Genomic DNA, 12,912 nt, shown 5'->3' with positions numbered 1-12,912 from the left:
ACGACAGCCAACTCACCCTACTCTGAATCAGTGCTGGAAGATAGAAATCACGTCAACGTCGACTAGTAGTATCCAGATTTGCATCAAAAAAAAAATGCAAAAGTGCAGTATGAGTACCAAAACAACGGGTACTCAGTAGGCATCATCGGCCGACTAAACTCAATACAAAAAAGGTATAACTACAATGCGAAGATGTAATCCAAGTCAACAGTGAAAGGACAGAAAGGTTAAACAACTGCCAAGCTACGCCAATGAGATAAAGGAATAAATGTAAGCGATACAGAAAACAAATAATGCAGTAATGACAGACAAGTCAAACATAACCTAGATGGGCCTCTATAAGCCCGCTAGGCACACTGAAGAAGACAATTAACCCAACATTACTCCCTATAACTGCATCGATTCCAATAAATCACGATAGTTATCCAAATGTGCACCGGACTTGAACCGATACCAATGGGTAGTAACAAAAGGACATGTGCCGGATTTGAACCTGACATAGTGGGTAATAACGATAGGCCACATATATAGAACTCATAATCAAATGCCAGTCTCGAACCAAAACTCAGAGGAACCACAACCATAATCAGATGCCAGACTCGAACTGAAACTCAAAGAACCACAACCATAATCAGATGTCGGACTCGAACCGGAACCCATAATAACATTAATAATCAAATGTCGGACTCAAACTGAAACTTATAGTAACAATAATAATCAAATGCCGCACTCAAACCGGAACTCATAGTAACAATAATAATCAAATGTCGGACTCGAACTGGAACTCATACCATACCATAACAATGTCAACGTCCAAATAATCATCTGCCAATCTTAATTTAAAAGGGATAAATTCAAGATTTTGTAATTTAGTTTCACGTCCTAAAGTAATAGATATTATATTATATTAAAAGATAATATTCCAATATTTACTAAAAAAAGGTCCTAATTCAAATAAATAAGACAATTTATATAAATCAAATAATACGCATCTACAAGCACTTATTCAAAGCTAGCATAATAGTTTACAATTTCAGTAAATAAGCTCAATCTAAAGGTAGGGTAAGCCTAGCCTACCTGGACGTCAAAGCTATAATATTTTTCTGTGAAATCTCCGAATAGTGACTTGCTGGAGTCCGAGCTTAAATAACATTAAAGAAATTATTTTCCGCAACACCTCTTAACTTATATGTAAATTGTATGACTAAGAACTCTAATCAATTTTTCTAAAACAAAAAGGAAAATCAAACCGAGAAGGGCCAAATAGATGAGAAAATAGAGACATGGACAAGTACATGTATACTCACAGTGATGAAAGTTCACTCTTTCTTTTGTTTTCCACTTTTAAAAGTCAAATGTACATATATAAGTAAAATTTAGGCGTAAGGTTTGAAGACAAGTGACAGCGGTCCATCCTTCCCATTTAATAAGCAAATCTGCACCACACACACATCAATATATATATATATATGAAAGATTAATAGTCAATCTTATGTGGTATGCCTTTGAGGTCTCCAAACATATTTATTTTTTTTATGATTTTTTTTGAGTTTTTATTGTCTAAATATATTTGTTAATTCTTTTTCCTTTTCTATAATTAATGTAATTAATTTGTGTTAAAATTTAATATAAAAAAATGGTGAACCATTTATCTTCTTTATTGGGTTGTGATTACCGTAGAAATTAATACCATCCACACTAGTTACCATATATCATTAATCTACCATTTCATATTTCTTATATTATTAATCCTTCTCTTCATATTCCCTAATTGTCACAACTCTTTAAATTAATCTTTACATCGCAACTCCTCCTCCTCTAATTGAAGAGAAAAAAAATTATTTCGGTCTTCTTTCTTCTTATTTGTAAGTTAAATCAAAGAAATGTCATGATCTAAATTTGTTCTTTCAGTTTTATTACATTTTTCTTAACCCTATTTAATATTCATCTTTTGAAATTTCAGAAATTTAGTTTTTTCAAGAATGTTCGAATAAATTAACGTCATGGAAGAAAGAAGAAACGTAACAAAGTGCGCATGAAAAAGCAAGCTTATTTTTTTGGTAACACTATACTCCTGTTTCTTATACCTTAAAAATAGTGATAATGAATTATTATTTTGGCATGTGATATTTGCATGTGTTCTTTTCTATTGGATCCGAGCAGTCCTTTGTATATATATATATATATATATTGATTAGCCACGTATAATCTATACACCATCAATCTCAATTTATAAAGGGGTTTAAAAATATGTAAGTGTAGACTAATCAACTTCTTAATCGTTATATTATTTGTCAATTAAATTATATTGATCCTTTTTGTACATATATACATGAGAAATTCTATCGACATCGTCACTTGTGATGATTATTACTTTGAGATAGCATATGAATTCAGAGAACACATTATACCATATGTATCAACATATCATAATAAGGCCACAACTATCAATATAAATTGAAATGTGTATAGACATTACTAGAAATAAATTTAATTTTTTTCACCGCAAATTCATAGAAATTTTGTGTTATAAAATGTGATTTTTTCATTCAATTTTCACCAATCTAGATTCTAGCATGCTCACAGAAAATACGCACTTTGAAAAATAAATTTTTATTGAAATATTAGGAAGCTTTCTAACTTTTTAGTGTGAAAACACTATTATTTTTTCCTTTTCCACTTATTGAATCAAAATATCTATTGAAATAGTCACTAAACATTGAAATTATATCATATTTTTTTTCTTTCTCTAAATAATTTAAATTACTACACTGTTTGTTGACTTTTATTTGTCGCTATATTGTGAATATATAGATGCCAACTTTTATTTTGTACAATCCACATAGGAGAGCAACATTAAGATCAACCCACCTATTCATGCATTTTGTAGTTGTAAATTGTAACTGTAAAGTTAAAGTTAATGAGGAAAATGAAAAATTATTAAGGCAATAAAGATAAATAACTACAATTAATGTCAAGAATAGTGAAGAGTCATTAGCATGGACCCTTCTTCCTCATCAATATAAATATTTCCTAAAGCTTACACATCATAATGTTTATATTTGGTGTCTTCGCTAGATCACATGTTATGAAAAACATTGTGGAATATATTTCATCTCAATCTTTCAATTTAATCTTTGTAAATTGATTAAGTGGGAGTTGTAGTGTATAATTAGGTCACCGCTTTGTTTTTTTTTTTTCTGTAAAAAATTTTTTGGGTAGAATTTCCATAGATTTGCTTTATTTAAATAGTGTCTTTTTATTTACTAAGATTGTTTTTCATTATTTTTTCGGTAGAATGCTTAATTTTCACCATCCGTTTGAAGGATATGTGAACATAGAGAAAGAAGTGTACTTCTTTTGTAATAAATGACAGAAGTATATATGCACGTCTAATTTCAAAATGTTGTTGCATGGAAAAATTCAAAGTGTGATGTCCAAAAAAAAATAAATCACGGGTAGTTATCTATAATTACTTTAGCACTTTATTCTAACAAAGATGTGCTAAGAATGTGTTTGTACTTTATATTCTTGAATATGTATGAAATCATTTTTTTATTGAGTTTATGAAACTTTTTTTACATTTTAACCTAGAATTTACATTTTTGTATTTTAAAAGTTTTTGAATCGTTCAACTGACAATTTCAATATATTTTATGATTAAACTCCTCTTGGTGATGTCAATTTTTTTATTTTTATGTTGTATTTGTACGAATAAATACGATAATTCTCATCACGACGAATACTTACCATCCAAGCAATTCCTCTTGTCCCAAAAACCGTTACTTCATTCTCTTCTATTTTGAAAATAATAAGTTATCTGATTTACTTTGAAGTTGTGTAATCTCATGAACAAATAGACTATAATTAGTTATTAATAATAGAGAAAATCATAGCCTACCAAATGATTTTTACATGATTGTTTGGTATTAGTTACATATTTTGTATTCTTGGCATTAGAGATTACATCATAAAGATATACTAATGTGTTTTTGTCTTCAATATAGTGTTCTCTTATTTTTTATTAACTTTATAATTCTACATATGTGTGTGATGCAATAAGAAACTGTATATTGCGTTGGAATTCTGATTGAGTATCTTTTATGAAATATGATATTTATTTTTAAGTTCATTTTTATCTAAATTAGATTATTTAATCTTCATAATTATATTTTATCACTATGATATAGGAGATCATCCAATTTTAATAAATGAGATAATATTATAAAAGAGTAATCAACCTTAAAAATATAACTAGATGAAGAAATAATATAGTCAATGTTCTAGAGAAAATTGAAGAAAATGTGTCTTTTAAGTCTTGAATAAAGGATTGGTGACATTGACCAGCAGATAGGGTCAAACATCATTAGGAAACTTGAGTAAGTTAATTGTGGACTTGATTAATATTTTCAAAACTTTCTAATCTTTTCAAAAATACAAATCAACCCAACCCACACCCCTTTTCAATCCAAATCAACCACTCTCTCCTCTCTCTCGACAGCTTCTCTCAACTCTCTCCCAACCAATAGTTCTGCAAAATTTCTCCCTTCAACCCCCGACGACTTCTACCTCCGGCGACAAATAGTTGGGCTTCGAGTTTCCCTCTTTTCTCCCTTCAACTCCCAGCGAATTCTACCTTCAGTGATAAATAGTTGGGCTTCGAGTTCCCCTCTTCAATTCAATCAACCTGTCTCTCATCCCTCTCTCAACATCTTCTCTTAACTCTCTCCCAATTAACTATTCTGCAAATTTCTCATTTCAATCCTCGACTTCAATATCCGACTACAAATAGTTGGGCTTCGAGTTCCTTTTCGACTTCAACCTTCAATCGACGTGACAGCCTTGCTCTCCGGCCATAACAACTTAGAATTCTTCATCGTTCCTTTTCTTCTTTCACGGATAAAAATTTATGGCCTTTTTAGTTTTGAAGAAAACGAGGAACTTAAGCCAACTTCTCTTATAGTATAGGTTAACAATTTCAATATTTATTGCACTAATTTAAAATGCGGAATAAAATGGACTTTTTATTGTTTGTGTTTATAAAAACAAAACGACAATTTGATTTGATTTGTTCTGTTCTTGTTCTTGATAAAAATGGTGAAATTGCTATTTTTTGTTGAACAAAATCGCGTTACTGTTTTTTCTTCCTCCGACAGATTACCCATCTGGTGCAATATATTAACCATCTGATGTAACAAATTTATTATATGATGCAATAGATCAACCATCTAATGCACCAGAGGAATCATCAGATTATAATTCTGATACAACAGATTAATAATCTGATGCAACAGATTAACTATCTGATGCAATAGCTTGACCATATGTTGCAAAAAATTAAGCATCGGATAAAAAATATGATGCAACTAATTAACCATCTGGTGCAATGGAAGAACCATCAGATTAATGATTTAATGCAACAAGTGAACCTCCTATTGGATAAAATCCCATTAACTCTTCCTCCAGGAAATGTCCAAGACTTCACTTTTCCAACTGATCATTCATCTACCGCGATAGACGACCCTATGTTGGAAGAAATCTAAACAATATTGACCGTTGATAACTGTTCCAATAGATCACTCTTGTGTTGCAACAGGTGTGTGACCTGTTGCACAGACCATTCATCTATCTCAATAGATAAGTGATATATTTTGTATTGTCACAACAGATTACTCAATCATTGTTGCAGGTTAGTTAACTTATCTGATAGATTACTCATATGTTGCAACAGATGTGTGATCTGTTGCACAAACCATTCATATTTTTCAACAGATGAGTGATATGTTTTGTATTATTGTAATAGATTATTTAACTGTTCCAATAAATTACTCATATATTGTAACTGTTGAGCAGACCATTCATCTGTCTTAAAAGATGAGTGATATGTTTTGTATTGTTGCAACAGATTACTCATCCGCTGCAACAGTTTGGTTATATGCTGCAACAGATATACTACCTGGTGCAATAGATCAGTGATCTGTTGCAACTGTTATTTTACTGTTTTGCTTGTTTGATTTACTGTTATCCTTTTTTAAAGATACATTAATCAACAATAATCTATTATTTTATGTTCCTGCTAATTTTAGATAATATGGTTCCCAAAAGAACAAAAACCGAATCAAGTCCAAGTAAAGGAACAAGTGAAGCAGCTAGGCTACATCCACCACTTTATGAGTTTACTTTACAAGCGTTATCTCAATCGGAAGCAGAATATGATGAACACGGGGAGGAGGGATGTTTCAAAAGAGATGATGTAGATGCTAATAGCTCTTCCACCGAAGAGCTGGTCAAAACCTTTAGCATTGATCGTTATCCTGTGAGAATGTAGTGCGATGGTGCCGCAGATTTAATGGGTGATTTCGTGGTTAAGTCAGCCATGGGAAAATCTTTTGATGCCTTCAGAAAAATACTTCGAGAACAAAAATTGAATGCTTATTTCAGGGACAACTGCTTTGGAAAATATCTTGATTTGCCGGAGGACAACAATGCTCGTTTCCAAATAAAAATGGTATATGAACTTCTTAAGCGTAGGTTTATGTATGAAAATAAAGATAAGATGGATGAGGTGTGGATAAATTACTGTGGCATGCCTATTTATTTTGGTTGGAAGGAGTTTGTCATAGTTACTGGACTAAAATGTTATCCTCCTTCTCTAGTTATACCTATTCTAACCCAAAAAAGTACCCTGCACACCCAAAAAAGGAAAAGAAAAGTCATGTGATCGTGATGACCTGGTGTCCATTGTTGGTCCAAGCTTCAAAAACAAAAATTTGATAGAAGCGTTGAAATGTAAAGGACTTTCAAAGAAGCACAAACAGTCATTGTGCTTGGTTTGGTTTGTACATAATATTCTTTGGGCGAGAGACGTTAACAACAACATAAGCCTTGGTTTAATAAAGCTCTTCGAGGATCTTGATGAGTTTAACAGCTATTCTTGGGGGTATGAAAGCTTCAAAATGACTGTCAAATATTTGTTGACTCTGTTAGCGCCAAAGACAGTCAACTTATATGGCTTCCCATGGGCTTTCGTGGTAAATATTTCTTTCTTCTATTGTGATATCATTTATTTTTTTCGCTCAATAATGGTTTTGATTTATTGGCGTTATTTTATAGGATTGGATGTTTGAAGCCATTCCTTATTTGAGACAACAAGTGAACTACCAGGAAGGAGTTTCCAATCCAAGAATCTTGAGATAGTTGTCGGCCAAAACTGATAAAAAGGCAAAATTTCTTGATCTCTTCAATCCCCAAAGGATGCAGTAAGTATAATTATAATTAATTTTTTATTTTAATTAATGATTTTTTTTAATGATCTAATCATCATTCTAATATATGTAATGATTTATGTTAGATTGTGCATCCGTCGCTAGTTCCGACCAATCAAGAGTTGAAGATGCCATTTTTTCTTACTTTATGATTTGTGCAAACTTTATCGGACCCTAAGATCATCGACAGAATAAAAATAGAATTGTTTGGAGTAATAGTCATTATATGAAAAATAATTTGGAGGGTGGGCTTGTTGTTGTTGATGGTCTTAGTGATGATGGAGATGTTGGTGGTGGTAATGATGCTGCTGTTGGTGTTAATGATGCTCCTCTTACAGTATTTAAAGCAAACCATTATGAGTATGATCATACTGGTTATACAGATTTTGCCTCTCCCAGCGAATGTTCGCATGCAAATGTCAAGACTGTAGGGCGAAACATGATGTAGCGATTAATGCTATTAACGCATTAACTACTTTTATAAAGGAATTGATATCTAAGAGGGGTCTCATTCCATCAAAAAGGATTTTATTTCCCTCCGCTCTATTAGAGATTAGGGCCAAGAGGAGAAGGAGAGTGATTTTTAGGGCATTATCAAGGAGAGCAACACACAATGTCTAAAGGAGAGCAGCACGAATTGAAAAAGGTGAATATATTATATGTCTTCCAACTGACAAAACAAACAGACACATATCTGTTTCAACAGATGACACATCTGCTAAAAATTATCAAACAGATATATACATCTGTTGCAACAATTGACTAGCCAGTTGCACCAGATAAACATATGTCTCGTCTATTTTAGCAAATCAAGCAGCTCTTCGTACCGCTTTTATTTGTACCAATAGACGACCTATCTGCTGCAACAAATGATTCATATGTTGCAATGGATGGTTCATTCGTTAGAAATTATCACACAGGGTCTTCCTCATGTAGAAATTTATTCCACCAGTTGATTCATTGTTGTAACAGAAATATAATTTGTTTGGGACAATTTAAAACGGGACGAAGACCTGTTTGATTTGCTAGAAGAGATGAGTTATCCTTTTTCATTTTATTGTATCTCCGTGATTAGCATTGACTAATTCTGATCTTCCAGGTGGATGTAGAAGAAGCTACTACTGAACAGCATTGACAATATCCTACTCTTTTTATGGAAATAGGGAGAACAGAAAGCGCAGAAATCATACGTAAGCGACAATAAAGATTCACGACGAGTAAAGCCGAATTCCATAGCACCGAATGAAGAACAACTTGTCCATACTGAGTAGATCTTTATAGCTTGAGCCTGTCAAAGCAATCCTTGGCAGTATACTTAAATTTTTGTTGATGTATTTGGTAAGATATGTGCCCATAATATTTTTTTTTTACATTTCATTTATTCGTTGACTTATTTTAGCTAATTTATGAAGGCTTTAATTTATTTTATTTTGTCTATGAATTTAATTTATTCCTTAGATTTGAACTTATTAATTGAAAAATAATACTAGATTCAAATATTGCAACAGATAATGTATCTATTGCAACAGACGACACTTCTATTGGAAAAATCAAACAAATTTAGACATATGTTGCAACAGGTAGGTGATCTATTGGAATTTATCAAACAGGTCTTCCCACTGTTGCAACAGATGAACTTTAGATAAAAACATCGAGATAATGCAACAGATGACCAACCTATTGCAATAGATAAACTATATGTCAGAACAGGTAGGATAACTGTTACAACGGATGGAGAATCTGTTGCATTATAAAAATTCAACTTTTGTTGGACATAAAAAATTGTCACTACGTGTAAAAAGGTTAAAGTGAATTAAATTGAAATAAAAAAGGCGCAACTCATCGACGGTGTTCAGTTCAAACACCTAAAATAAAATAGACATCAAGTAGACAGTATTCATTTTAAACACGTAAAATAACATTTCGCTGACTTGCCGTCACTTGGCCCCCAACGGTTATTTTTTCTCCCTATTGTCTTATACATTCATCTTACTCCTAAAATTTAACCCTAAATTCTCAAATCTTCTTCTTCATCGTCATCTTCTTTTATCTATCCAAATTCTTCAAATTATTTTTTTTATTTTTTTTTATAGAAATTGGGTGGATGCGATTACTTTGATTGGTATGAAGAACGACACCCTTCACAAGCAAATCGTGTAATCTGGCCGTTATTGCTACTAGTTTGGTGTTGTTGGGCACATGGATATTCAAGCCTAATTGTTGAAATTTTTATGGTGGTGTGTGTATTTGCTACTGGTTTGGTGTTGTCGAGCACATGGATATTCAAGCATAACTGTTGGAAAATATAAAATAGATTTAGGTATATGTTGTAATATTTAGGTCATCTGTTGGAAATTATTAAACAGGTCTTCCCACTGTTGCAACAGATTAGACTTAGATTATTAGATTATTCATAGAAATAACATCAGCGTAATGCAATGGATGACCAACCTATTGCAACAGATAAACTATCTGCCAGAAAGGATTAAATATATTTTATAACAGATTAACAATCTAATCTATTGCATTGTAAAAAACTCAAATTTCATCGAAAAAAAATTATTCCCACTACATGTACTGTAATAAAGTGAAGGGTGACTTGAAATTAAAAATTTCTATTTCACAGGCTCTTTTATATACACAGGATTCAAGTGTCCAGTTAGTACCCCATAAGCCCAAATCTCTTACAGGTTTGCCACAGCATTGTCGCATAGAAAAGTCGTTGGCTCGGCCATTTCTATGTCAGTCAGTAAACATTCGATGTGTTCAAGAGCGTGTGAGCCGATCGTTTTAGCGGCATCATCTTTTGGAAGGATCATTCCCCTGTTTCGACTTTCAAAATCCCATGATTTCTTCATCAACACTTTCTTTGGAAAATGATTCATCAGTTTACTCTCCCTCAACTAGATGGTCAACAGCACCATCAGTGGCTCCACAAGGAGAAAAAGATTGAAATCGTCGACGAGAGGTATGTTGGAGTCATAAACATTGATCTTTCCCTCCTTGAGTAGTATCTCAGCAGCCGAATAATGCATATCGTTCACGCTAATGATTGCAAAAATCCTTTTTTCCTCGGTCCAGCTCTTGCCATATGGATTTGACATATCCTGTCTAACATATTTTATCATTTCTTCTTCATCCAAGACCAACGTAGGAACTAGGAAATTAAGTCCCACGCCATGGGTTGACACCTCTCCATTGAGTTGATCATACCTATCCTTGAGCTTCTTGCAGAAGTCGAGGTCCATTATTCTATAGGCAGCATCATAAGCTTCCCGGTACGTTAAATGACTTTTCCTCATGAGGCAGAGAATTATGTCAACATGCTGTAAGATAAGAATTCAATTTTTAAATAGGTTAGTAATTGTAAAGATGCAACAGATGGTCCATCTGTTGCATAGGGTTCTCTGAATCAATAATCCAATGTAACTTATGCAACAGATGGATAGTAAGTTGCAACAAAACCACTACCAGTTGCACCAGTATACGCAGCTGTTGTAATAGATGTGAAATCTGTTACGTAGCTTCTTCTTCATGGGGTAGATTAGAAGAGCTACGTTAGAAAAAGTAAACTTGTCTTGTCCTCGTACGGCATACGCATATCAGTCATAGTCTGGAAGTCTTGGGGGGAAAAGGGAGGTCTGGGGTAATCTGGTGTGCCTGGCTTGGCATTCTTGGCCTGTCGCAGATCCCTCTTCTCTTCAGCGCCAAGTTCCGCGTATATGCCCACCTTCTTGACTGGCCCCTAAACTTCAACTGCTTTTGGAGAGGGAGGAATTGTCATTTTTTTTTATTTTCAAGTAGAGAGTACGTCTCTAATTGCTTTTTTCTTTCTCCTAACCAACACTGTAGGAGTGTGTGGCTCCCTCACTTTCTTGGATGGTATGAAATACCTCTTAGATTTTAATTCCTCGATATCTTTAGAGGTATCCTCTACCTTTTCAAAGAGTTTATCCTGTCTGTCCTTGCACTCATTGCATTCACAACGAGAACACGAGGGTGAAGAGGGGTGATAGAGACCTGTGTAAGGGCGAAAAGGGGTGTTTTCAAACATATTTATTCTTTATTGAGCATTAATATGATCATCATCACGAGTGGTAGCAGCATCAACATTCCTGCCACCAACACCAATAACTCCACCTGAAGAAGCACCCGGATCTGCCTTAGTAAAAGGTAGGTCATGAAGAGCCTCAATATTAGGCTGAACTTGCCTAACTGCTTTTCTTATGGCTGTTGCTCCAACCAATTCTTTCTTTATTAACTCCACCGTTGGGTCTGCTATAGTATCAACATGACTTAGAGTAATATTAAAAGTCATCACCGACTCCTCCTCAGTAGGCACGATCCATTGATGCATAACCTATAAAAAAAGACTGATGCATTTAAATCATATAATATAATAATTTTTACAGTTGGGCTATATTAAAAAAAAAGACTCATCTGTTGCATAGTTTGCAGTATATGGTTAAAATCTATTTGAGTCTGGTTCAGAGAAACAGAGCGACACATGGATAATCTGATGCAAAATGTCAATCATCTGTTATAACAGTTGCACAAGATGGGTAATCTGTTATACAGCAGATGATTTATACGTTGCAACAGATGAATAATATATTATCAGATTACACATCTATTGCATACTTTACAGTAGATAGTTAATCTTTTAGGAGTCGAGTTCAGAGATCCAAAGCAACAAATGGAAATCTAATGCAAGATATACCCTGTCGCAACAGATGTCCCATCTGGTGCATCAGATATAACATCTGTTGCACCAGATATAATATTTGTTCAATATCTTTCTTATCTTTGAGTAGAATTATTTTACTTGAAAAAGACGTACTGCATCATCCGAAGGGTTAAAGAGATCAACCTCCTTAATATTGGTGTTGCTCTTTGCAGCCAACCACCTAAACATCCTTGGATGAGAAACTTCATCCGGGTAATTTATTAACTGCTTTCGGAGGGGAAGAATGACTTCAAATGCCCAAGCCTAAAAAGTATAAACAGAAAGCAAGAAAAAAAATCATAATAACTATATTCAATAGAAATTAATAGATGACTAAAATTAGTGATTAATTTTTCCATGAAAGCCCAAGGAAAGCCGTATAATGTGGTCGTCCCAGAGGATAGCTTTGTCAGTAAATATTAGACAGTCAAGTAGAAGCTGTCATATCCCCAGGGATAATTGTTGAATTTATCAAAATCCTCAGCACGCGCCAACAAATCATCTTCTATGACCTTGTTGACTTCTCTTGCCAATATAACCGAATGGGCAAACCAAACTAAGCACAATTGCTCCCTGTACTGCTCTGGTATGGTTTTATCCTCGAGATCTGTCAACAAACCCGATGTTTTGTAGCCACGTCGAGCAATGTCAAACAACCCATCTATTTTTTCATTACATTTTCTTGCCTTGGGTCTTTTGCGGGGTGGTGGTCCTTCTAGACGATGGAATCTCAAGTCTATTACTATGGCAAACTCTTGCAAGTCAAAACAAACAGGCATGCCACAGTAGTTGATCCAGATTTCATCCATCTTCTTTTTGCCCCCCTCTTCTGGATCTTTATCATCCCCCGCGTACTTGATCCTACGCTTGAGAATATCATATACCATCGTCATAGGGAAACGAATATGGGCAGAGGGGTCC

The sequence above is a fragment of the Capsicum annuum genome, chromosome 3, assembly GCF_002878395.1.
Source record: "Capsicum annuum cultivar UCD-10X-F1 chromosome 3, UCD10Xv1.1, whole genome shotgun sequence".
NCBI lineage: Eukaryota > Viridiplantae > Streptophyta > Magnoliopsida > Solanales > Solanaceae > Capsicum > Capsicum annuum.
The sequence above is the reverse complement of the archived record's forward strand: the minus strand, read 5'-3'. Positions refer to the sequence as shown.